General features: G+C 41.0%; 1 long non-coding RNA gene across 1 annotated transcript in view; it reads right to left on the bottom strand.

Moving 5' to 3' along the window:
* Positions 1-27,698, bottom strand: part of LOC140627488 (uncharacterized) — a 43,629-nt gene that overhangs the window by 5,705 nt on the left and 10,226 nt on the right. Inside the window, exons 2-4 of the long non-coding RNA XR_012026205.1 lie at positions 2,772-2,994; positions 2,461-2,561; positions 410-517 (exon numbers count right to left, since the gene is read on the bottom strand). This is a non-coding gene — a long non-coding RNA (uncharacterized lncRNA). The remainder of the gene's footprint in view (positions 1-409; positions 518-2,460; positions 2,562-2,771; positions 2,995-27,698) is intronic.

The following is a 27,698-nucleotide window of genomic DNA, read 5'->3' as shown; positions in this document are numbered from 1 at the left end:
AAATGTACTTTCAAAAGCTGCATGTTAACATAAATGTGACATAAATGTGACAAATGTATATGGCACAGATGTCATCTGTCATGGCCTCTTCTGTTTAAATAAACTTAGAAGCAAATAACAAATTGGACATGCCACTGCTTCTCATTTCATTCATTCAAGAAGAAGCACCTCTTGTGTACGCGGCAGTTGCAGGCAGCACAGAATACAAAGAGAGTTCTACTCTGGCATTCAAGAAATCTGTGTTCTAGAGGGGGACAAAAGACATGCACGGTACTGCCAACATCGGCCCCTGAATTGTTCTTTCTCCAGCGCCTCCCAGTTAGAGCTGCTGGCCCCTCTCCTCTCCCCCACCCTGCAAGCCTTGGGACCACCCAGAGTCCCGACCAGGGCAGGCAGCACGTCAACATACCAAGACTGGCCCCATCCAGCGGGGACCAGGGTCTGTAGTATTGCTCTCAGAATTGCCTTGGCAAATCAAATCTAGCAGAGTCCCTGCCGCTTCAGAGGCGCAGAATACCTATTAGCAGGAGGGAGAAGAGAATCATGGTGCGCAGCCACTGAGGAGAATTGGTCCAGGAAGTTTTCTAGAACACGGCCTTGGGCAACAAAAAGAGGGTGGAATTACAGGCGTGGAATATCATCCACAAAGACACAAAGGCAGAGACCCCTGTCCTGGTCAGGGGAGCCGGCAGGGTTTAAAGCCGTGGTCCTTGGATGCGGTCCTGCCAGCAGCAGGTGCATCCCCAAGGAAACTGTTAGGAACAGCGAGCTCTCAGGTGTGACCGCAGAACTACTGCTCTGCTGGGTGCCTGCTCCAGGGGTATAGATACAAATGAGGCCTATTTTTCCCTTAGAAAGTTCGGGGGTGGGGCCTGGCCACCCGTATGTTAACAAGTCCCCCACGTAGTGCTGCTGTGTGGTCAAGATCCAGCCCCGCTGGGTCACAGCGTGGCCCTTGCCAGGAAGGGGTGCTAGACAAAGTAAGCTACACAAGGCTTGGACCCCGAAAGGCCTTGTGCTACAGAGATGGTATCTTCTGTTTCATCTTGTGCAATATGGGAGCCACGGAGGGTTTCTGAGCAAGGGCGTGGTCAGACAGATGTGTGCTTCAAACGCAGCAGACACAGGATGACGTGGAGGGGGGGGGCAGGAGAGAAGCCCTCCTCCAGGGAATCTCTTAGCTTTGCTTATGCCTTCACTGCAAAGCTCTGCCCCTGGTTCTCTGCTTTTTCTCTGGCCTCAGCTCCCGGGGAGCCCTCCTGCTGTCACTCCCATTGGCGCGTGACTTCCTAACCTCTTTGGTCTGTATCTTCATGTGAAGTGGACTGGCTTGACCATCTGGATGACCTAGCTGCTTTCTCCCACTCAGTACAGACAGATCGGGGCTCATTGCCCACATCTTAGTTCCCTCTCCTGCCTTCCAGACTTCTGCTAATGGCAAGACTGCCTATACTTCCATTTATTTAGGCTACAACAGCCTTTGGAGTCATCCCCAAAGCTCCTTCCACCCCGAGACCCCCTATTCCACGTTCCAGGAGTCCTGGGCACACACTGTCATCCCAACACATAGACATGAGCGTTGGCGTCTGAGGGCAAGCACCTGAAGGGAAAGATGGGCCTCATTAGTATATGCCCAGAGCAGCACCCAGCAGAGAAGCGGGATGGGGCACAACACAGATGTTTAGTGAATGAAGGAGTGAGTCCTGCCCCCCTCCAAACTGAGGGAGAAAGCACAGAGATGCACGGAATGGCCCTTGGCATGGAGGCTGCAAAACCCCTGGCAGGTCCCTGGTAGAGCTCCGAGTGCATGCAGCCTGGGGTGGGGGGTAGGGAAAGATTAGAAGTGTCTTCTAAGAAATTATAGAGGGACTGGGTTGAAGCATAAGCAGCCCGTATAGATAAAACCTTCTAGAAGACTGAGGAAGAAAGGAAGGGAGATGAGCTAGCGTTTCATTGGAGAAGGGAGGTAAAGGGAAGGGTACAGAGGGGGATTGTCAAAGATACAGGAAACGTGAGTGTCCAATTCAAGAAAAAGAAAAAAAAATCAATGGAGTAGGAAGAGACTTGAGATGACAGAGAAAGGTCGAGGGAGTGCTCCAAACTCACAAAGACCAGGGGCGGAGGAGGTCATGGACCGAGGAAGGGGCTGGTCTAGGAGCAGAGGATCTGGCTCAGAGGTGTCAGCAGGTGGGCTGGATTTATGATTTCTGAACATTTCATCTCCGAGGGAAAGGTGGAAAAAGCTCCAGGGATGTTGAGATGCTGAGAAAGAGAAGCCCACAAGTTCACAGAAAGGTCTGTGATGTTGAGGACAGGTAGAGGGAAGCAGGATGGCCGTGGTGGTCTTGGGGAGAACGGGAAAGGTTTGGCCAGCGCAGAATCTGAGCAAACGGCTCCAAATATCAGCTTCCAGGCTCCGTCCACCTGGGGCCCTCTGCCCATACTGCCTCTGCTCCTTACCTTGCCTGTTGGAAGCCTTCTGGTCTTCCAGGCCCAGGACAGAAGTCACTTGCTCTCTGAAATCTTCCTGGACCACCTCCTTCACCGTTACCCAGGTACAGCTGTTCTCAAGAATAATAGCATTTCTGCATCACTTTCCAGCTTAAAAGCAATTACGCATACCTTTTCTTACATACGTTATCCCAATTAGCCACTCTCTCCTCTGTAGCTATATCACACTCTATTCATTACAGGATTGTAGCGCTCTATCAGTTCCCAGAAAACCTCCATGACAGGGAGTTTATGAGAAGCTAGGGCTGCACCTGACTCACCTTTGGAACCCCTGTGCCCAGCATAGCACCTGGCAGGTGTTAGAAATGCAAGGACAGGGATGCCTGGGTGGCTCAGCCGTTGAGTGTCTGCCTTCGGCTCAGGTCGTGATCCTGGGGTCCTGGAATCGAATCCCTCATCTGGCTCCCTATGGGGAGCCTGCTTCTCCCTCTGCCTGTGTCTCTGCCCCTCTCTCTGTGCTTCTCATGAATAAATAAATAAAATCTTAAAAAAATAGAAACAAAAAGACATGAGTTGAATTAAATAAATGAAACTCTATTTTAAATACATACTTAAATAAAAAAAATAGAAAAATAACTAAAACATATGCTTCAAACAAGCCTACTGATTCTTCAAGACTCAGTCCAACGACAATGTATTCTTACCCCCATTAGTAGTATCTTCTCCAGATTAAATACATACACTTCCTTCTACTCGGTTCCCCAGAAAATGTATTTTCATTCTTTAGGTTTCAAAGGAATTTTGTTTTGACTTCTCAAAATTATGCTCTGAATCACTGATGTTTCATTACTTCAGGTTTGGCAAGGGTGTGGGGTTGGCTTTGGAGAGTCTTTCCTTCTAGCTACTAAAAGGCATTATTAATAAGCACAATGAGGGTCTTGTCCCTAAATTTACTCTTCATTGTTAAGAACTAGGGGCTTTTGTCTTGAAAGACATAGTAAAAGATGATCCTTTTGCTTGGGATCAACCGGAGGAAATTCTAAACATGCAGTCTGGTTTTAAGTACATCCCAGTGATTTGGGTCTGTAGGCAACTCAGAACTTTCTGCTTAATCCATGGCATCCGAGTGAGGAATTAAACAAACAGAATGACCTCCCAAAAGTCTAAAAGGATGAGGGAAGTTTGCCCTAATCCAAACTCCAAATACAATTTCCTTGAGTTTGTGGGATTTCCAGCAAGAAAGCGATGGAAACCATGCTTAAACACTGTGAGTCCCACCTCACTCGCCGCCAACATGTTCTAGAAGCCGTCCCTGCCTCCTCCTCTTACTGTTGAAGTCTGTGGGGAGAGAAGGATTGTGGTGAAGTGGTTCTCAGTGTCTCCCAACCAGTCACACATGAGGATCACTTGCATGTGTGAAAAATCTGTGTTTCCTGGGCCTTATCCCCCTGAGGTACTGATTCAGTTAATCTGAGGTTGAGCCAGGGAACATATAGTTTTTAAAAAATCATTTAATGCTGGACTCTTTCAGAATCAGACCTTGAGACAAAAACATGAGAGCAAGTTTAATTGGGAGATAATTCCAGAAAGTAATGACAGGGGTGTAAGGAAGGGGAAACGTCCAATAAGGCATGTTATTGAGCAGGTCACCACAGTGAGAAACCATGGCTTAATTCCACTAGAAGACTGTGGGGACAGTAAAGATGAGATCTTAGAAATATTTCATCCAAGGTACAGATAAGCTGGGGCATATATCAACTTGCATTGTTAACTCCCCGGCACCGTCAGCCTGATTTACAGATAAACCAAGGGAGCTCTGGCAACCAGAGAAAGCCCAAAGGCAAAGATCAGCAGATGTGGTCAGCTGGAGGCCATCTGGTTGGCTTGCACAAAGATGGGGTATGTCCAGGAGATACAGGTGGGCACTAACACTGTCTGCTGCAACAAGCATCCCTGGTGTTTTGGACACAGTCAGGGCTCAAAAGAGACCAGGTTTGGGAAGACTCACTAGGATTTTATGCAAAACTCAGTAGGGTTTTTTTTTTTTACCCTTTGTTCCATGACCTTGTTGACTACACTCCTTTGACAACCATCAACAAAGATGACAACTCCAACCTTTTACATTGAAATGGATTCCAATCCACTCTAAAATTTCAGCTGCAACACTTATTACCAAACAACTCATGTGAACAATGAACAACTGACAAGAGATGGTTGGATCAGGAGGAAAGATAAAAGCACAGTGTCTCATCTATTGCTAAAGAGGAAAGAGAGAGGATCATCATAGTCCACATCGAGGTGTCTCAATTGTCTCAGCAGCTTATGAAGCCAAGGACACTGACAGTTTCTATGCATCAGGACTGCCTGGGATGCCTTCCAGCTGCAGCATTGGGACCTTAATAAACGAGCCATATTATGTTTATACTTTACTGTTTAAGTAATGCTATTTCACTCTGTGTAAAGCCACTTAAAACACCAGTGGAAACACATGCATGGACCATGAAACAACTTTAAATGGATAATCAATTTTTATCACATATTGAGGGTTAGACTGGTATATCTGAGTGAATTATGAAAGTCTGTATGTGCTCTGGCTAGGAGTGTTTGCATACCAAATCTTTTTCTTTGTCATAGAACCAATCTGTTGAAGAGAGTTGGGAGTTTCCAGACTCTACCACTGAAAAGCTTTCATTCTGAAAGAATTTTCAGAATTTTAAAAACATGGAAGTATTTTATTTGGGCTTAGGTGTGAAGGTATTGAGATAACTTAATTCCTCTGTACAACGATCCTCCCCTAAGATAGAGGGGATAGGATCAACAATGTAAGACACCAAGAAGGTATGGCCAACATGCACATGAGCTTATTGAAAATAACTCTAGAATGTCCAGTGTACCCTAAAATGTATGGGCCATGGTTTTAGAACAAACATGAAGAATTTGTTTATGCAGTGTCTAGTACACACATGGGATTCATTACACCCACAAAGCTGGGAAGGATGAGAAGGTGAATGTGCTCAGGGAGAATTTGGATCATTTCATGGATCATAGAACCTCAGCACTTCAGTAAGGGCAAATTAGGCAGGTTCAAGTTACATCCCTAACTTCTGAAGATGATGTCATGGATGCAAATTTCCACATCCTTACAAAGGAGTGGTATTACCTTCTCACAGAGGACACAAGATTGGTGAACTACTGTTCACCAGTGACATTTCTCGTGTTAACTAGTGGATGTCAAAAATGTTGTAAGACCTGAGTGCCCAGACCCACCAAGAAGCTCTCAACTCTTTGATTTCCCAAGTTCCTCGAAGCACTTGTCACTGCTTTTTGGGTCCCAAATGTAAATGGAATGGAGAAGGTGCCCTGTCCAGACATATCCCACAAAATCTGTACCAAATGTGACTGAAGACTTCCTAAAGCACTTCCAAAATCAATTTTATCCTCTCTTTATAAACAGGGACCCGGAATTGGGAAAGGCAACAGGACAACCTCAATTCTTCAAAAAATGATCCATGCCTCATCCAAACATTAACTTATTAATTCAGCATGTTTGCCCATTCTAAGTGCTAAGCTAGGTTCAGGATCAGCACTCCTGCCAACATATCCTAATCACCAGTTGGTTTCACTTTTAAAACCCAGTATTACATAAAATTTGACTACATGACATGTCAAGGGCAACCATTTCAATCAAGTCTCCATTTGATATTTGACCATGTGACACATTCACGCGTTCAGGCAAACCATGGGAGCTACATGTGTTCCTTAAATCTGAACCTTAACATCATGGTAGGTTCCTATCAAGAGCTCTGAAGCTGTAAGATAGGATTTTTGTGACAATTTTAACTTGTGTAAATTGATTGCATTAAATCGTGGGATTTTTTTTAACCATAGTCTGCCCATGTGTGGAGATGAATAAACGTATGTCTTAATGTAAAACACTCTTACCTGAGAAAGAACATTCTGGTTTTGTTTTAGGTCATCATTCACACAGATCTTTTCTAACTCATACTATTTTTCAAAATGATCATAATCTTCTGATAATTTATGTCTATTGCCTCTGCCCTCTTTATGATTTGCAGGTCAAGAAGGAGGAGGAGGAGGAAGAGAAAGAAATTTAAAGAGACTGAATTTATTATCAAAGAAGAAATAATTTGTGCACAACAAATGTGCATTTAGCCAACAAATGAATTAGGTCAAACCTCCACTTTAAGTGATAAATGTATCAAGTTCATTAAAGAAGTAAATGTTGGTAGTATTCATCTAATCTATATAAAATTAATCACCAATAATATATAGGTTTGAGTTTAAGAGAAACATAACTAGAAATTTCCATTTTAAAAATGTTGCTATCAAATGCCAGACATTGTGATAGGCTATAATGATTCTGGTTAAGTCAAAGAGTTGTTTGAGTACAAAAATAATGCATCAAAAGTATTTTTTTAAGATTTTATTTTTAGGCAATCTCTATACCCAACAGGGGCTCAAACTTACAACCCCGAGATGAAGAGTCACTCACTCCACTGACTGAGCCAGCCAAGCGCCCTTGCATCAAAAGTATTTTAAAAATTAAGATTGAAATAGCTAATTCCTACTTAGTAAATGTCATAGAAAAGGAGCAAAGTTATGTTTTCATTTCCCTTCAGCCTGAAACTCCTAGGTTTTGGTGCAAAATTGGCATGAAAATAGAAGGTACATATAAGGAATGGAAGAAAATATTAAACTATGAAAATGCTTACTATTACTAAAGCCAAGAAAGTATAACATTCTACAGTTGTTTTATATCCCACATCAATTCCTTGCACTCTCAGCCTAATCTCTTGAAATAACTCAATGGTAGAGAATAGTGAATAAATAAATTCATTCATTTGTTTAAAAGCAATTTTAAGTACCTGTATATCTTGTGTATTAAGCACTTTATGGGAACTGTTGAAAGGGGGGGTCACAAAAGCAATTACAAACCTTTTCTAAGTTGCAATTAAATTGCAAAGCAATACACAGAAAATGATCTGAAAATTATAAAATAACACGTGAGTGAGGATGAATGAAATAATATAGCATAATCTGCATACATATATGCAGAAAAGACATAGATGGAAGTGTCTGATTTCAGGTTAGAAGAAGAATTTACAAACTCTAGTGGTTGATCAAATAACAAAAAGATGAATACACATATACTCTAAATATCCACACAGACACACACATACACATCATTGAACATGCCTGTTGCTTTCAGTTTACACTGCAACCAGCTATTTTTCTAGCTAACACCGTATCCACTGTGATTTCTATTTCCTAAGTTTTAAAAAAAGATTTCATTTATTTATTTATTTATCTACTTATTGAGTGTGCATGGGGGGAGGGGCAGTGGGTGAGGGAGAGAGAATCCCAAGCAGACTCTGAGATGAATATGGAGACCGACAAGGGGCTCTATCCCATGACCCCGAGATCACAAACTGAGCCAAAACCAACTGCTTATCCAACTGAACCACCAAGGTGCCCCTCTATTTCCCAATTCTCTAGTTGGAGTTGGAGAGTAAATCAGCAGTATTCAACAAATGGTGAACTAAAAGAAAATAGCAGATAGTCTTCTTAATGGGGAGATCCCCAGATACCCCAGAAATGGACTTCAACTCTTCTGAATTCATGCAAGAGTCCTCATGTATTTGTTTCCAATTCTTCCACAATTAGGCAAAAATATGCAATATTGCTATGTTCTAGTTATACTTTAATATTCTTCTTCCTCACATCTCTAAACCCTAACACATCTATAACATTCATTTGATGAATAATAACATTTCAGTGCACTTGGTAATACATATGTTTTTTATTTGCCACAAAGAACTGTATTTCCTCAACTGATTTATGTACCACCTGGACAAAATTATTTTTATTATGGTTTATTTCATTTTCTCCAGCATCCACAACTGAAAAACACTTGTAAACCTCCAATGACAATGCTAAAAAAAGTGCCTTGACATTCAAAATCAAAACTCCACATTTCTTCAGAGAACCCCAGTGAAAAATGCAGCTGCAGTACTTTTAAGCTAGCAAATTCAAGGGTAGAACCAAACAGCCACCTATTTTTTTTGCTGCATCTCCTTATGGACAACTAGATAAAATTCACTGACAGTTCCAAATTTTTCCCAAACAGAGACAACAATTTGAGTTTAGAGCTTGCATAAGGGACTTGTAAAGAAACTATCCAAACCATAAAAAATGATCATGACATAATAATGAAGAAAGTTAATGATATTTTCTAATCACATGACTTCATTTCCTGGATTATACTTCATCTAGGGCCTTCAGAAATAGGGAGTGTTCTCCTATTCCTAAATTAAAAATACTTCTTCACAGATCATTGTTAGGCCATCATTTCAATGACTTCTACTGACTTTTCTTGATAATTTTTTCACCAAGAAAATTGCAACATGTTAAAGCTAGCAATTCACAGAATGTTTGGGTAACATATCAAATGTTGGAGACCATTAGCCTAATGAATATAACATGGACTCATTTCATTCCTTCTTTCCTGGAATAGCTTTGGATTTCAAACATTTGTTAGCCATTAACTACACTTTGCATCTAATACTTCATATGTGTATAATGCATTTTAGAGTCCACATGCAAAACCAACTTATTTGTGATCCTATAACTCTACTAATGGCCTTGCCCAATAACCACTAAGGTCACCACCACCACCCCCCATTCTGTACAATTACTTCTGACTTGAGGTAAACAGATTAACAGGGCTCTTCACCCAAAGATACTTTCTGTGCCTTTCAAAGTCACCCAATCAAAGTTCTCCAGAATCTTCTCTAAATGGTTCATTTTTTTTTTCTGTTTAGCTCCTACCTAAGTCAACATTTGTATCACTATAATCCCTCCTTCAAAATCTGGTGACACTTAAGTTATTTTTGCATGATTCTGTGAAGTCAACCAAAATAGAGCTAATCATTTGCTAATGAACAGGCTCCCAAATATAGGCCATAACGCATACACACAAACATGCATACTCACAATGTAGGTACTTTGTGACTCGGGCATGCCTAACTTATGAATGGCCTTATGTAAACAAACAGCTAACAAGTGATGGTATCAACTACTTTGTCAGTAGCCCTAAGAGTCTTGTCTATTTGCTCATCTCATTCTCTACTTAGATTGACCCACAGACTTTGGGAAGCAGAGAGTGAGGTATTCTGAACTCCACCAGATAACATGTACATTTGTAAGTTGTGGATTTACAAAGTAAATTACAAAGTAGTTACACATGCTGCTGCCCATCCCCACCAACACACACACTCATACACATGCTCACAAAATGGTGACTATATATATGATCTCTATCAATGTTTACTCACATGTGGAGAATCTTCATATATGTATTATGAATTACCCAGTAGCTTCTAGAGCCTTCCAGATATGTTCCACAAAACTGATTTGGGTCACAACCCCAGGACCAGCAGCATAGAGTGACCTAGCTGGAGGCTGCAGGCTAGTTCCCAGAATAGCCCAACCCAACTCTTATAACAACCAGTAAACTCTGCTGCCTGGGTTGAGTTATTCCTCAGTGTGCCCCTAATAAACAAAGACCCTTTTTCTGTGGTCAAGCCTTTGCAAAGGTATTTTAAGTCCCAAACAGCCAAATTCTCATTCATCTATTGAAGAATGAATTTATTCTACATTTATTGAGTACCTACTGTGCTCAAAACTGTGTTTTGTCTATGGACAAAAAGGGCATGCGCGTGTGTGCGTGTGCGCGCGCGCACACACACACACACACACACACACACACCTGACCAAGGAGAATATAATAGCTGCTGTAAAAGAGGCTCAAACGGAAATGAGAATTCAGAGTTAGAAGATATTACTTTGACCAAGGAGCTCAGGGATGACTTCATGGAAGAAGTCTTGGTTTGGCTATGCCTTGAAAGAGGGATGTGAATTCAAATGTGTGGAAATGGGGCTGAGAGAAGGGGGTAGGTGTTTAGGCATGGATGTGGAGAAATACAAAGTCACCGAAGAGAATAATATGATCAGAACACAGTGTACATGATGGAGAGAAGAGGGAACCAGACAAGACCAGGAGCTGGAAGCAGATGTGGGGAGCTCTCATTGACAAGATGGGGGGTTGGATGGCCAATGGAGTCACATAGCAGGGTTTCAGCATTTGTCTGTAAACTGTTTTTATAACTCTGAAATATACCGGAAATCCTAAGAAGTATATAAATTGTAAGTGTACAGCTAGGCAAACATAAGTGTACATAAAGCAAACACCTATGGACCTACCACCCAACAGAACACTGCCCGTGCTTCAGAGGCCCACTCTTCATGTATCCTCCTAGTCACTCTATCACCCCCTCAAAGGTAACCACTAATCTGACTTTTATGACAATGATATCATTGTTTTTCTTTATTGTTTTACCATCCAGGCATGACTCCTTAAACACAGTTCAATTTTGCTTGTTTTGTGAGCTTTACATAAATATGATAATGTAGTAGACATTCTTTTGTTGGTCTGGCTTCTCACATTTGGTGTTGTATTTGTGGGTTTCGTCCATGTGCTGTGGTCGCTCTAGAGTATGCTTTTGTGTGACTGCACCACATATATCTATTTACTGTTGACAGATATTTGGATTGTGTCTGGTTTGGGGTGATCATGAACAGTGCCACTGGGAACCTTCTTGAACCTGTCTCTTGATGCATATACTATCTCTCAGGGTTTGCAGCATTGCAGTAACACATGAGGATGGAATAGCTTGCAGAGAGACTAGTGACAAGGAAACTCTTCTGAAGATCAGGAAACTAGTTAGGCACTCCTAACTAGTCTTGAGGTTTGGCGCAGGATGTTACCTCACTGGTCAAGAACTCGCTAGGCAGAAAGTCTTTGGTTTCCAATATAAAAGCCAAAGTAGGAATATCTTCTCTCTCTTTTTTTTTTCTTTCAACATTAGATTTGTAGGATCAAGGGATTAGATTTATCATAATCCTTGGTCTATGATGGACTCTATCATTGGTCCATTCGTGGCCTACTTCAATTCATTTTTCTTTCTGTTTATTTGGTTAGTTTGAATAATGTAATAATCACCTGCAAAATCCATAGCCCCAAACAAAAGCCTGGACCTTGGTCATAACTCCAGCTAACTCTATGTTTCCCTCATCATTCCATTCTCTGGCTTCTCCCTACCTGGAGTAAAGGTAGTTTTGAATATTACATAAAACTCTCAAAAAGGACTATTGACCCCCAAGTAAGTATCCATTTGTGCTAGGCAAGTAGAAAAGAATATTGATTTCATTCTCTTTATGTCCTGTTATTTCCAGGGAGGCAGATAAATGATAAAACAATAAGTTGTGTGAATCATGTGAACACACATTCTTCTAGGACAAAGGAAGCAATTGCAAGGGCTTCACAGTGTTTTCACATGTGACTACTCATTCCTTTTAGAAAGGTATCTAGCAGAAATATAGCTTATGCAACACGGACTTCAAGATAAGCCAGGATATCTGAGAAACCCATTCCTTGATGATTAAATTGAACAACGCCATGGAGGTTAGATTCCGTTTTATATGGTTTGCCGCCAAAATTGCTTGGTTTGTAGTTTCACCGTGAATACATACCTTTGGTGGAATGAGTAATGCCTGGACCGAGCAAAGGAATCTGAACATCGCGGTTTCAAGTAAAGGACGATAAATCCATTATTACAAAGTTACAGTAGATGGTGCTAGACGGGTGCAAAAGATTCCAACAGTCATTTGGGCCACCTTCGAGATTTCTCCTGAGCTTAGCAGTTTAGAAAATGTGCAATTTAGATTTATCAATTCAGGAGAGGCACTCAGATAAAACAGTTGAATTAGTGAGATCAATGAATGCAGAACCCTATAATTAGACAAATGTTAAGGTTTTTATGGAAATTAACAATGGAGACAACTTTAAAGCCGAGGTCAAATCGTCTATCTTTCTGGGGTATTGGTGCCAATGTTAAATTACTAAAAGAATGATTTTCCATTCATTTAAAATAATGTCATCTGTAAAGTTAATTTTTAAGCTAATTTGCTCTTGGTCTTAGTTATTTAGTATTTATAAAGTATTTGTACACTTTGTAGGTTGGCTTTGAGATTTAAATGTCCTGTATAATATATGCAAAGTGATTTACAAAGCCTTACCTAGTTATAAATTATTCTATAGATGTAAATCAGTATTTTTATTATTACTACTTAAAAGTGCTTTGTGAATATTTGTGCTCATTACTTTCTCACAGCTACCTTGTGCTGGGTATTCTTATTCCTGTAGCTTTTTAGGTGAAATGGCTGAGACATGGGATAATGAAGTAAAAAGCTTCAAACATGTATATTTTCCCCTCGCAGCCCTGGTACAAAGTGACTCAAATCAGTGAGCTAGCGCTCAGGCAAACACCTGCCCTTAATGAGAAGATTATCTGGGGTCAAGAAGAGAGGTTCCAAACCTTCTCACTGGGCACATCGCTGTAACAGATGCTTCCCTCCCGTGATCTGCTGAGCACTCGCTGGACGCGTTGGTCCCTGGCTTCCCTCGAGAGCGGAGCCACACGACGGTGCTCACCGTACTCAGGATGTGACTTATCTCAGAATCTGCCAGTGACTGCAGGAAAATGTCGGATCTAGCATAAGTCACCCTTTGCCTCTCCCTGGAGCCACATTCAGTCGAGGTTCATTTATTGAACAGGGCCTGGAGAAAATGTCTTTTTCTGAAAGGTAACCCACATTCTCCAGCGTTCAGTGCTATGTCCAGCCTGAAATACTCTCTTAATGCATATTAGCCAATCCTTGGAACTACAAACGCTTTTGAAGAGGCTGGAAGGTCATACTTTTAAGTGAACTCTTTCTCTCTATTGATGAATCATTATGGCCTATTGATTGAAAGTGTGGGATACAGTTCTAATACATCCGTCCGCCTTACCCAAACAGAATATAAAATGTCCTGTGGGCAGGGGTGGCATCTGTAGTGACAGGGTCTTGGTAAGGTTTTGCCTTTATAAAACCTAGCCTCCACATGCTTAAATAAATACTGTATTAGTATTCGTATTAAATAATGATAGTCATACGAGTATTTCTTTTACTCATTTTCCAATACGTGCTTAGTGATGATTGTCCCTGAAAGAACTCATCCTTGCTGTGATCAATAGTCACAGTAGCCATGGTGGAGTCGGCTTCTTCAATCCCACTGACAATATATCCAGAAACTAATATGCAATAGGCCTGTCCAGTAAGAAGGAAGAGAAAAATCTATACTTTTAAATGTCATAGAAGCTATTCCTGCAGTTGCCCAGCAGCCGACTTTCAAATGTTAATAATTAGGCTGCGGGCCAGGCCTATTGCTCAGCAGCTAATGCGCTGTGCCCGCTACACGCGGGAGACCTCAATCCGACGCTCCCTGGAAGCTCTCCTATCTTCCAGCCCGAGCGGGAGCACCGTAGAGGTGACACTGGGCGCCTTTAGAGGAGAGAGCCGTGTGATGTATCACCACTCACCAGCCCTCGCCGGAGACCTGTTTAGAGTGAGATTACAGTCTCAGCAGAGCCTCTCATTTCTCCTGGTCACGGGGTTACGAAGCACTTTACAACTTGTGCTACAGGAAGGCAGGGAGGGATTTAAATGCAAGGCTGAAAGAGCCCCTCCATAAACCTCAGCCAGATAGGCCCTGATTCACCAGAAGTTTCTGCTTCCTCTGCCTTAGCGGCAGCCAGATCAACATTTATAGAAAAATGTAAACTTGAAACATGGAATGGAATGTGAGTCGACCATATTTCGCAGATCCCAGATTTAACAGACAACTGGAGAAGCCTCTGAAACTCTGGCACGAGAACGGCTCTCGCTCAGAGTCGAGGTATCTTTACTACTGATCTCTATGGAGGACCTACTAACGCTAATGGGGGAACAACCCTAATAAGGTCAACAAAAATGTTCTCGTAATAGCGTTCATTAACAGCGCTGCTCGGTGACTGTTTAAAATTGCTCTTGCTTCGGTCTCTCCCATGGATGCAATCATTTGGTTCCTCTTTAACCATTGCTCGGAATTCTATGATTTCCAAATCTTCACCTATACTCCTTCCCTTTAAGCCGTGATCTAGCATTATTATTTTTATTATTTTAAATCGACAATTTCTAGGGATGGTCTCAGTGGTTTCAGAAAGTTAATCCAGCAGAAAATGAGCTAATATTCCCTTCTTGAAACTGCTATCAGTATAACATGTAACATCATCACTTTGCTTCCCTCCTTTCCTTTGCCTCTTGCATCCAATTTACCCCAAGCCCAGCTTTTAATTTTTTCCTTTATGATATCTCGAATATCTATTTGTCAATTCACTAAGTATGTATTAAGTGACAAGAACAATGCTACAAATGGGGGTTCTGTGCTAGAGCTAGTCCTGGGATCTGCTTATGTGTATTGTCATTATCCTGGACCAAGTCTGCGGTGGCTTAAAGATGGCAGCCAGCTCCTTGCCTGTTCCCCTATTGACAGGTTTTATATATCTTATGAGAGTCTAAGTCTTTTAGGGTATAGACTTTAGGCTCTATACATGGGCTAAATAGGAGCTCCACTCTAACTGACATTTGTTAACCCACCAAAAATATGCATGTCAATTAGAACCTGACAGCATCCCATCAGTTGATGTATGTGACCTTTGAGGTCTTCCCAAAAGTCTGGAAAGACATTTATCTCTACAATCAGAGATTTTTGTACTGGATTGTCTTAATTTTGATAAAATTCCCCTGAAAGAGCTCATTAGGACTCTTTCTGATGATGCTTAATAAAATTTGTGGTGGTGTTGGGGGAGTGTTTCTCTTAACAGAAAGAAGCAAATCAAACATTTCCAAGAATTTTCTAGTGGATTCCAGGAGGCCAGATCTGCACACCTACTAAAGAAGCCCCACAAATGGTTTGAATTAGCCATATCAATGTCATAGGGCAGTGATAATCCATGTCCTTAAATTTAAACATTGATTTTAAGTTATCAATAAGCCCTTTGAACTCTGCAAGTGCTTGGCAGTCATTCTGAGTGGGACTTAACTAACTTAATTTGAAATTTAGTGTAGTTGGCAAAAAGCTATTAAGGGGAAGGTTGATGTGTCAAAGCATATAATTTTATTTTATTTTTTTTGTATATTTTTTATTGGAGCATGGTAATTTTAAAACTACATAAATATGCTGTACAAACAACAACAACTACCTTCAGTTGTTCAGAGAATTCTTATTTCCTCAGGAATTGCTTTAGGCCCTCACCCACCACCCAGCAGAGCAAAAGAAAATAGGCAAAAAGATGAGTGACATTCATTTGGTTTTCAAAGCCATAAGCAATGTTGGCCCTAGTTATTACGTGTGCTTTATTTTTACAGACATTTAATAAAAACAAACAATTCAACCAGTATGTGTTGAGCACTTAACCATGTAAAAGCTCTGTGCAAGAATCATTTTTCCACAATTTACTTGGGGTAAGGGAGAAATACACATAAATAACCAGAAAACACTGCATGATGTAAATTGCAAAGATGAAATATGAAAAATATAAGCACAATGCTTTGGGAATCCCATGGGGATGTGATTGATTTCACTTAGGGACAGTGTGGATGAGGACAGGACTCAGGGAAAGAGTCCTGGAAAGATCACTCTTCTTCCAGGGATTAAGGAATAGTTTTGACCAATGTGGACAGAAGAGGTGGAAGGGGAAGGACAGAAGGAAAGAGTAATTTCAGTTGAAGAAACTGCATGAGCAATGTGCAAGGTAAATTTGGGGAAATAAAATTGGGGAATGGAGAGGACAGGTTCCACTATGGTTGCTCCACAGAGTACAGGGTGGGTAGCAATGGGAAAACAAGTTGGGGAAGGTAGATTGATTTGGACTTTAGAAAACCTCCCAGGGCATCCGGATTTTGCAGGCCACAGAAAGCCATAGGGGTTTTTGAGCAGGGAAGTGACATCACTATTAAATTTATTTTTTATTAAATTTGTCATCAATAAAAGGATTTGAAAAAACACAGATGTTCAATACAGAGACTGAATAGCACACCCCCACGATGGACTATTAAGCCTCCATAAAAAGGAGTAAGGACAATTTCTTTTTTTTTTTTTAAGTATTTTATTTTATTTTATTTTATTTTATAGGCACACAGTGAGAGAGAGAGAGGCAGAGACACAGGCAGAGGGAGAAGCAGGCTCCATGCACCGGGAGCCCGACGTGGGATTCGATCCCGGGTCTCCAGGATCGCACCCTGGGCCAAAGGCAGGCGCCAAACCGCTGCGCCACCCAGGGATCCCAATAAGGACAATTTCTATACATAAATACATCTCCAGAATATCTCATTCAGAAAAAAGATAGAAAGCAGTGTATTTAGCATGCTATCTTATATTTAAGAAAGGGAGGAAATACTAATAAACACATGTACAGACACACATTTTTACTATATTTGCCCCCCCCCCAAAAAAAAGAAATCACTTGAAGGGCAAATGAAAAACTAATAAAAATATTTACCTATAGAGGAGAGGGAAGAAGCAGGATGGAAGAGAGTGATTGAAGTGAAAGTTTTCTGAACATAATTTGTTATATTATTTTGACTTTGGAAATCCAGATGCATTTTAGGAGATTAAAAGCAATTTTGAGGGATGCCTGGGTGGCTCAGCAGTTGAGCATCTGCCCTCAACTCTGGGTGTGATCCCAGGATCCTGGGATCAAGTCCTGCATCGGGCTCCCTACAGGGAGCCTGCTTCCCCCTCTGCCTGTGTCTGCCTCTCTCTCTGTTTCTCATGGACAAATAAATAAAATCTTTAAGAAAAATAAATCAATAAAAGCAATTGTGAAGGGAAACAAATTGGTGGCAAATACAGCAGAGACACTGGGAGCAAGGATACTCCTTAGGAGGCTACTGTAGGAATTCAGTCTGGATATGATATGGGTCTTGAACTACATGGCAAAGGGTTACAGGAGGGAGGTGAAAAGGCACAGAAATTGGTGTGGCCAAGTACACTTCTGCATGCTGCTTTCCTGCTTCTCTTGGAAGTGTCTGTCTGATGGAGGACAACTTGTGCAACTTTTGAGTTTACCCCTGGGGACAACAGAGTAGTGAGAGAGTCACCACAGTTAAATGAAGTAAGTGGTCTGGACAGGGAAACTTGCATTTTATTAAACACAGATTCATCCTTACTAGCTCAGCCCACACTGGCCCGGGAGGGTGGACAGATGACGGTGTGGGTAAAAATGGCTGTAGTAACAAAAACATCGTGGCATTGAGCCCCCTGAACTTTGAAGGGTTCCTAAAACATCCAGGGCTTTTGACTTTTCCCAGAATGACTCAAAGTCACCCAACTAGTTAGTGATTAATGTTACCCCTGACCTTAGCTACTCAGGATCCCCCTGCCTCCACAGGTGCTGTCGCTGGTTATGTGAGTCCCTGCTTTGTCGTCCTAGAGGGTTCATTGTGAGCTGATCTTGGCAGCAGCACAGACCCGACTCATCCCCTAGTCACTGCCCACTTTGATGCCATTGCTCCAAAGGCTGCTCAGTTGACCTCACTGGAGGCGGCCTTGTTCTGACTGCTCCAGCCCCCCTCAGCGTAGAAGTTTGCTAAGGCTGGGCAAGGGCACCCAAGAAGCTGGAACTGGGTGGACTTTCTATCAGAACTGGGCTCACAGCAACCAGTGGATCTCGACTCTACAGAGGCAAAGGACCTGCTGTTCTCTGAGGGGTTGAGGGAGCCATTGTTCGCTTTACACTGGAGAATTGTCATCCTAGGACTCATGTGTTTGTTACTTCTAATCGTGATCATTTTAAGGAAGGCCACTTTGAAGAACTGTCAAAAGCAAGCATATGTGCCTGAAACTTGGTAATGGGTAATATTTTGGTTCTTTGTATCACGATTCTTTATACCTTATATATAGGTTATAATTATTCTTTAGTAACTGTTCAATATTTAATTAATGTTTTTTTTTTAATTCCATAGATACCTCAAGAAAGTTATGAGGTTTGCTTGACCCGATTTCAGGTCCCAGCTCCAGTGCTTGGTAGCAGTGTGACTTTGAGCAAATTACTTGATTTTCTTATCTGTGAAATGGGAATACAATAAGACCTGGCTCAGAGATGGTCATAAGGATTGAACTCGAAAATGCAGGTCAAGTGCTTAGCCACATAGTACTGGGGCATAGTATTAATATTCTATTAATATTCACTATTCCTTGAACTAATATTTTTTAAAATTTATTTATTTTTTATTTTTTCTTTATTGGAGTTCAATTTGCCAACATATAGCATATCACCCAGTACTCATCCCATCATCACTTGAACTATTATGATGGTGAGGTAAGAGAAAATGCTAGGAAGAAAATGTGGAGTGGAAGAAGTCTAAGAGACTTGTTGCCTTAAAATGACATATATAGGAGCACCTGGGTGACTCAGCGGTTGGGCATCTGCCTTTGGCTCAGGACGTGATCCTGAGGTCCTGGGACTGAGTCCTGCATTGGGCTCCCTGCAGGGAGCCTGCTTCTCCCTTTGCCTATGTCTCTGTCTCTCTCTGTGTGTCTCTCATGAATAAATAAATAAAATCCTTTTAAAAAATAAAATTACATATACGAAATATGTGACATATAAAAATACCATCTGGCTGTTATGTAGAGAAATAATACTGGAATAAAATAAGACACAGGGTATCAGTGGTTATCTTTTAGGAAGCATGACAACAAGAGATTTTTTTTTTTTTAATTTATTTATGATAGTCACAGAGAGAGAGAGAGAGGCAGAGACACAGGCAGAGGGAGAAGCAGGCTCCATGCACTGGGAGCCCGACGTGGGATTCGATCCAGGGTCTCCCGGATCGCGCCCTGGGCCAAAGGCAGGCGCCAAACCGCTGCGCCACCCAGGGATCCCGACAACAAGAGATTTTTGATGCCTTTTTTATACTTCTCTTTTCCAATTCTCTACCACTGAATATAGTTACTTCCATAATTTGAAGAAGAACAATACAGTTTCTCTTAAAAGGATAAGAGAAGCCAAAGTGACTGGAGCCTGCTAGATTTGCGGAGCCAGAAGCAAAACGAGGCTGAAGAGCTAAATGGAAGGCAGGTGGCACAGGGCTGTGGAGCTATCCCCAGGCTTTGGGACTCTATCTATCTTTGAGTGGCAGGGAGAGGCCTGTCAAAGACATTAGACATGGGAGTGGCAGGACCACGTCTGGATTTCTCGAAGCTCGAACTAGATTCAAGGTTTCCAACAAAAGATGGTGAAGTAGGGCAGCCCGGGTGGCTCAGAGGTTTAGTGCCTCCTTCAGCCCAGGGTGTGATCCTGGGGTCCTGGGATTGAGTCCCACATCAGGCTCCCTGCATGGAGCCTGCTTCTGCCTGTGTCTGTGCCTCTGTGCCCCCCTCCCCATGTGTCTCTCATGAATAAATAAAATCTTTAAAAAAAAAGATGGTGAAGTAAAGGTATATTGATTACACTCTTTTGCTCCAAGCTCACAGATTTGAATGAAAGAAAGCAAAAGAAAATTCTAGCCCCAATGAAGCTAAGAAACGGCTACTATGTCCCACACAATGAAGCATATCAGCCAAGTGCAGTGGAACTCGGGTAAAGTTACTCTCCAGAACTCACATGCATACGGGTATCTCTGCATGTAGGTGAGAGGGTATTTTTTTAAGATTTATTTATTTATTTATTCAGAGAGAGAGAGAGGAGAGAGAGAGAGAGAGAGAGAGAGAGAAGCAGGATCCATGCAGGGAGCCCGATCCAGGGCTCAATCCCGGGGCTCCAGGATCACACTCGGGCTGCAGGCAGCACTAAACCGCTGCGCCACCGGGGCTGCCCAGATGAGAAGGTTTTGAGGCACCTAGAAGCAAGCCTCCTCCTGTGGAGGATGGGCTGGAGGAGGGAAGGGGTCTTGGTGGAGTAGGGCCCATCACTGTGTAGACTTCTTTCCACCTTTAGAAACTACAGGGAAAGCCATGGTGAAGAAAAGACCCTGCCGATATGCCATTTTTGTTTTCCCCAGCCCAGATAAACTTCCTCTAGATAAGGCAAAGGTGACAACTGCTTGCCACAAGGCTGCTGGTGGCCAGAACCAGAGAGCAAAGAAAAATCAAACCAAAACACAAGACAAGACAAACAACAACACAAGTCCATGAAAGAAAGCATTCCAGGGAGCTGAAAAGTTAAATACCCAACCCTCCCTGTGAAGGAGACCTTCCCCCCCTTAAGGGGTGTACCAAGAGTTGATGACAACAGGTCACCCACAGGGAAGAGATACAGATTTGGCCACACAGTATTCTAAGCTGTACCTCATTGAAAGCTACAGGTGACCACAGCTTACTTCCTTTCATCCCCCTCACAGTGTTCCTTTGGGTGGGTTTGTTTGAAGTCAAATTTGCCTACAATAAGAGGCACAAATCTTAAAATTTTAATTCAATGAGTTCTGGTAAATATTTATACCTCTGTAATCACCCCCTGCTCCCATCAAGAACATAGGAGAACAGGTCCATCATTCAAGAAAGCTCTTTTGTTCCCCATGGCAGTCAATCTGTCAACCCTTCCCTACCCTCCATCATCAACAATCACTGTTCTGATTTCTATCACCATAGATTAGTTTTGCCCATCCTTGAACTTTTTATCCATGTAACCACAGAGTATGTACTCCTTTGTTTGTGGCTTCTTTTGCTCAACGTGTCCTTGAGAGCCATCCCTCCTGTTCTGTGTATAAGCAATTCATTCAGGGACACCTGGGTGGCTCAGTGGTTGAGTGTCTGCCTTTGGCTCAGGGTGCAATTCTGAGGTCCTGAGATTGAGTCCCACATCAGGCTCCCTGTGGGGAGCCTGCTTGTCCCTCTGCGTCTGTCTCTGCCTCTGTCTGTGTCTCTCATGAATAAATAAAATAAAACCTTAAAAAAAAGAGCAATTCATTCATTTTCATTGCCGACTAGTATTCCATTGCATGGCTTTAGTGCATTTAATTATCCAGTCTTCTGTTAATAGATATTTGCATGGCTTCCAGTTTGGGGTTCTTATGAGTAGAGGCACTATACACATTCTTGTACAAGTCTTTTTGTAGACATAAGTTTTAATTTCTCTTGAATAAATTGGAGTGGAATTAATGGTCATAGCACAGGTGTGGGTTTCACATTATAAGAAACTGAGGGTTTTTCAAAGTGGATGAACTATTTTACACTCCTGACAGCAAGGTTGAGTTTCAATTATTCCACATCTCCACCCAAAATTTAGTTTTATCAGACTTTTAAATTTGGGCCATTTTTGCCAGGTATGAAGTGGTGTCATACTGTGGTTTTAATCTGCATTTCTGATTACTGATCATGTTGACTACCTTTTTGTGCAGTTATTGGCCTTCGTATGTTTCCTTTTGTGAAGTGTCTTTTAAATCATTTTATGCATTTTAAAATGGGGCTGCTTATTATTTTATTATTGAAGGCACTTTTTAATAATAAATTTATTTTTTATTGGTGTTCAATTTGTCAACATACAGAATAACACCCAGTGCTCATCCCATCAAGTGTCCACCTCAGTGCCCGTCACCCAGTCACCCCCACCCCCCACCCTCCTCCCCTTCCACCACTCCTAGTTTGTTTCCGAGAGTTAGGAATCTTCCATGTTCTGTCTCCCTTTCTGATATTTCTCACACATTTCTTCTCCTTTCCCCTTCATTCCCTTTCACTATTTTTTATATTCCCCAAATGAATGAGACCATATAATGTTTGTCCTTTTCCGATTGACTTATTTCACTCAGCATAATACCCTCCAGTTCCATCCACGTCGAAGCAAATGGTGGGTATTTGTCGTTTCTAATGGCTGAGGAATATTCCATTGTATACATAAACCGCATCTTCTTTATCCATTCATCTTTCGATGGACACCGAGGCTACTTCCACAGTTTGGCTATTGTGGACATTGCTGCTAGAAACATTGGGGTGCAGGTGTCCCGGCGTTTCACTGCATCTGTATCTTTGGGGTAAATCCCCAGCAGTGCAATTGCTGGGTCGTAGGGCAGATCTATTTTTAACTCTTTGAGGAACCTCCACACAGTTTTCCAGAGTGGTTGCACCATTTCACATTCCCACCAACAGTGCAAGAGGGTTCCCTTTTCTCCGCATCCTCTCCAACATTTGTGGTTTCCTGCCTTGTTAATTTTCCCCATTCTCACTGGTGTGAGGTGGTATCTCATTGTGGTTTTGATTTGTATTTCCCTGATGGCAAGTGATGCAGAGCATTTTCTCATGTGCTTGTTGGCCATGTCTATGTCTTCCTCTGTGAGATTTCTGTTCATGTCTTTTGCCCATTTCATGATTGGATTGTTTGTTTCTTTGCTGTTGAGTTGAATAAATTCTTTATAGATCTTAGAAACTAGCTCTTTATCTGATACATCATTTGCAAATATCTTCTCCCATTCTGTAGGTTGTCTTTTAGTTTTGTTGACTGTATCCTTTGCTGTGCAAAAGCTTCTTATCTTGATGAAGTCCCAATAGTTCATAAAGGCATTTTTTTTATGAATTCTGGATGAAGCACTTCGTGAGACATATATGTATTGTGACTATTTCCTTCCAGACCATGCTTGCCTGTTCATTTTCTTGTTTTGTTTTGTTTTTTTAAAATTTTTATTTATTTATGATAGTCACAGAGAGAGAGAGAGAGGCGCAGAGACACAGGCAGAGGGAGAAGCAGGTTCCATGCACCGGGAGCCCGATGTGGGACTCGATCCCGGGTCTCCAGGATCGCGCCCTGGGCCAAAGGCAGGCGCCAAACCGCTGCGCCACCCAGGGATCCCTTTTTGTTTTGTTTTGTTTTGTTTTGTTTTGTTTTAAATTTTTATTTATTTATGATAGTCACAGAGAGAGAGAGAGAGGCGCAGAGACACAGGCAGAGGGAGAAGCAACCTGTTCATTTTCTTAACTGACTTTGGATGACTAGACTTTTTTACTTTTAGTGAAGCCTAATTCACAATTCGTGATAATAAGTTTCTTTTACATCCTGATTTGGAAATCTTTGCTTCCCTAAAGTCTTAAAGAAAGTCCCCTGCATTTTATTCCAGAAGCTTATAATTTTAGCTTGTGTACTTAGGTCTATGATTCATCTAGAAGTAATTTTTGTATATGATAGGAGGTAAGGTTTGTTTGTTTGTTTTTAACATAAGGATAACCACTTGTTCTAGCAACTTTTGAAAAGACTTCCCTTTCTCTCATTGAATTGTCTTGGCCTCACAAATCAATTGATTGTGTAGCTTTACCTACTTATTCATGTATTATACTTGGCTATTCTAGGTCCTGTTCTGCTCAGCTCCTTTATCGCTAGTATGCTTTCAAAAAATCCCATGTGCTCCAGCTGCTCCAAACTCTGATCTTCTCTGCTCAGTAAGAATGGAATATTCTGCTTGGTCTTTGTCATGACCCAAAAAGTACCCCCAAGGCAGAAAAATGATGTGAATTTGAGGGTCATCCCCTGTGCTTCCATCCTCTGAAGGGTTGTGCTCTTGTACTGCCTGTTGTCGAAAGCCTGGAAACAATTGTCTCACATAGTTTTTCCAGTTCTATAGATTTATTTTTTTGATGGTGGGAGGGTAAATCCATTTCCAGTTACTCTGTCATGAATGGAAGCAGAAATACTACTCATGCTATTAGCAAGTAGTGGACTTTTTTCAGAGGTGCCACTATCTAAAGATAAGCAAAATGAAAGAAGGATGCTACATGGCCTATCTGTAGGTATTAGTTCCACCACCACTCCCCCAACCTGCAAAATAGAAAAAGAGAAGTAAATAAACATGTAACACAAATTAGAAGAAGAATTTACATTGGAAGAATCATCCTCAGAAACAACAAAAAGTCAGATACTCTATAGTAGCACTGTCCAATAGTGCTTTCTGCATCAATGGGAAGGTTCTATTTCTGAGCTGTCCAATACAATAACCAGCAGCCACATGTGGCTATGGAGCACTTGAAATGTGACCAGTACAACTGAGGAACTGAATTTTTAATTTTACTTATTTCATTTAAGTTTTGGTTAATTTTAATTTTAATTCACTTTAATTTTAATTAATTTAATTTTGGCTAGTGGTTACCAAATGTTTAGTTCAGCTATATACTCTCATTTTATGCTCTTAAATGGACTTTTTGGAGGATAAAAAGAGAGACAATCAGAAAATCAAGCCAGTGATGGAAGTCTTCTTTTACTAAGTATCAGAATATGTTGAAAAGCCACTCTTATCAAATCAATATAATATTGACATAGGAAGAGACAAAGCAATCAGTGTGAAAGAAGAGAGAGTCAAGAATTACATCCCAATATATCTGAGAAATTAATAAATGACAAAAGTCATAGTTCAAACCACTTTTTGGAAAAAGTATGGATTTGTTAAAGTAAGTGGTACGTTACAATTGAATAGCCATCTGGAAAAAATTTCAAATAGACTCCGTCTCCCATGATATAAAAAATAAATTTCAGAAGCCTTAAAGATATAAACACAAAACTAAACAACTAAAAAGGGGAAACATTTTTAACCGAGATTAAGAACACAGAATCTATAAAAGAAGATAGGAGTTTGCCTGTACATATTCAAAATTGTATCTAGCTTGCAAGGACAGTCCTTGAAGGCAGGGCTGACTGAGCCACTCTATCTAGGACAGGAACTTCAGTGGCGGAGCCTACAGATGCAGGCTCTCCACTGAGGGGATACTAGATTCTGTGACTATTTGCTCCCTTTTGGAATGGGAGTATCTATCCTATGATTGTCTCATCATTGTATTTGGGAAGCAGAGAACTTCTTTTCTAGTGTCACAGGTCTGTAGATGTAAAAGAAGTTAGCCCCAGGAGGGAACATCCCCCAAATCTCATCCATACCTGATTCAGATGATTTACATGAGAAGATTTGGAACTTTTTGAGATTGTTAACTTTTCAAGAACTTGATATTTAGATGAGATTTTGGATTTAAAGTTAGTGCTAGAATGAGTTAAGACATTGAGGGATGTATTTCGCACATGGAATGGATGTGATTTGAGGGCAGACAGCAGGTAGAGGGCAGACCGTACTGGGTTGAAGAGTGTCCTTAAAAAATTCGTACCCACCCAGAACCTTAGAATGTGACTTTGTTTAGAAATACGGTCTTTGCAGAAGTAATTAGTTAATTTAATATGAAGTCATAGTGGATTATAGTGGTCCCCAAATCTAGTCACTGGTGTCCTTTTAAGAAGGCCATGTGAAGACACATGGGGAAGAAATCCACGCAATGATGGTGGCAGAGACTGGATTCAAGTGTCTACAAGCCAAAGAATTCCAAGGATCTCCAGCAACTGCCAAAAGCTAGGAAAGAGGCAGAGTACAGATTCTCCCTCAGAGGTTTCCTAAAAGGAAAAAGGTTTCCTAAAAGAACAGCCTTGCTAGCACCTTGATTTCACTGTGAGACGATGAATTTCTGTTGCTTAGAACCATCAAGTTTGTGACTTTCTCGTTACAGCAGTCCTAGGAGATGAATATAGTGCTCTAACTGAGCTCCTCCTTCAGTGCTAGTTAACCCAAGTGGGTTTTTTTCTGTTAAATAACAGTTGTTGGGGCCTCAATCACATGTTCTTTACCTGTGACTTCTCATTTATCTCTCTCCTTTTTCAATTTTGTAGAAGTATAATTGAAATGCCCTATTTCATTTCTTTTTTGCATGCACTGAGGATTTGTAGGAAGCTCCAGGCAGTGTCAAGAGATGATCCCTTTCCCTCACTCAACCTCCTGATGATTACACTGGCTTAGCTGGCATAGCGGTGTTTCAAAAACCATTTAATTTAATATTTAAACAGCAAAAACAGCCTCAAACAAAACTTTTGCATGACAAAGGATACTGTAAACAAGGTCAATATATAAAGGCCCGAAGAGATATTGTAACCCCTAAGACAATCAAAGACATACTTTCTGTAATATACAAAGAGCTCTTACAAATTGACAAGAAAATGAAAAACAGCTCAATAGAAAACTGAGAAAAGGGTATAAAGATACTAGTAACAGAAATGCAAACTTAAATGACAAATTATATGAAGAGATGTTAAAATTCACGAACAGTTAGAGAGGAATGAAAGGTGAAGAAACAATAGTCACTTTATGCACAACAAAGCAACAAAAATTAATAAGGTAAAGGAACAACACCAACACTTCTTGGCAGCAAGGTAGGGAAGAGCGTCATAAATCACTGATAAAAGTGAAGTATCACAGCCTCATTTGAAAAGTAACCTGACTTTGGCTCAAGTCATGATCTTAGGGTTGTGGGGTCAAACCCCGCTTTGGGCTCTGAGCTCAGTGTGGAGTCTGCCTCTCCCTCTTCCTCTCCCTTTACCCGTCTGCACTCTCTCTCTCTCTAAAATAAAAAAATAAAAAAATAAAAAAATAAAAATAAAATAAAATAAATAAAAAATAAAATAAATAAATAAATAAATAAAACCTTTTAAAAAAAGAAAGAAAAAAAGTAACCTGGAAGTTTCTATCAAAATTAACAATAAACATATCATTTGTTTTTAAGCTTTTATTTAAATTCTAGTTAGTTAACATATAGTGTAGTATTGGTTTCAAGAGTAGAAAATGAACATATCTTTTGACCCAGGACATCCATTCCTGGAAAACTACCTCAGGGGGATTTTTTTCTGTACTCTTCAAAATGAATGACCAACATAAAAAAAAAAGAAACAAATTGAATACCCATCAAGAATGTTTTATATAGGGCAGCCCAGGTGGCCCAGCGGTTTAGCACCGCCTTTGGCCCAGGCCGTGATCCTGGAGACCCAGGATCGAGTCCCACATCAGGCTCCCTGCATGGAGCCTGCTTCTCCCTCTGCCTGTGTCTCTGCCTCTCTCTCTCTCTGTGTGTGTGTATCTCTCATGAATAAATAAAATCTTTTAAAAAAAGAAAGTTTTATATATGTATATGTAAAAAATTTTAAAACCATGTATATATACATATGTATATACATATACATGGTTATACACGTATATCATGTATATATGTATAAATGTATAATATATACATGTATATATACATGGTTTAAAATTTTTTACATGTAGATATTACATATAGTTAAGTAATTATAGATTCACAAGATGGAATAATGTAGTCAATTAAAAACTGAATCAGAGATAAAAAGATGACTTAGAGGGGCACCTGTGTAGCTCAGTGGTCTGCCTTTGGCTCAGGGCATGATCCTGGGATCCTGAGATCAAGTCCCACAACAGGCTCCCCGCAGGGAGCCTGCTTTTCCCTCTGC

Source organism: Canis lupus, chromosome X, assembly GCF_048164855.1.
Source record: "Canis lupus baileyi chromosome X, mCanLup2.hap1, whole genome shotgun sequence".
In the NCBI taxonomy this organism is placed as follows: Eukaryota; Metazoa; Chordata; class Mammalia; order Carnivora; family Canidae; genus Canis; species Canis lupus.
The sequence above is the reverse complement of the archived record's forward strand: the minus strand, read 5'-3'. Positions and strand labels throughout refer to the sequence as shown.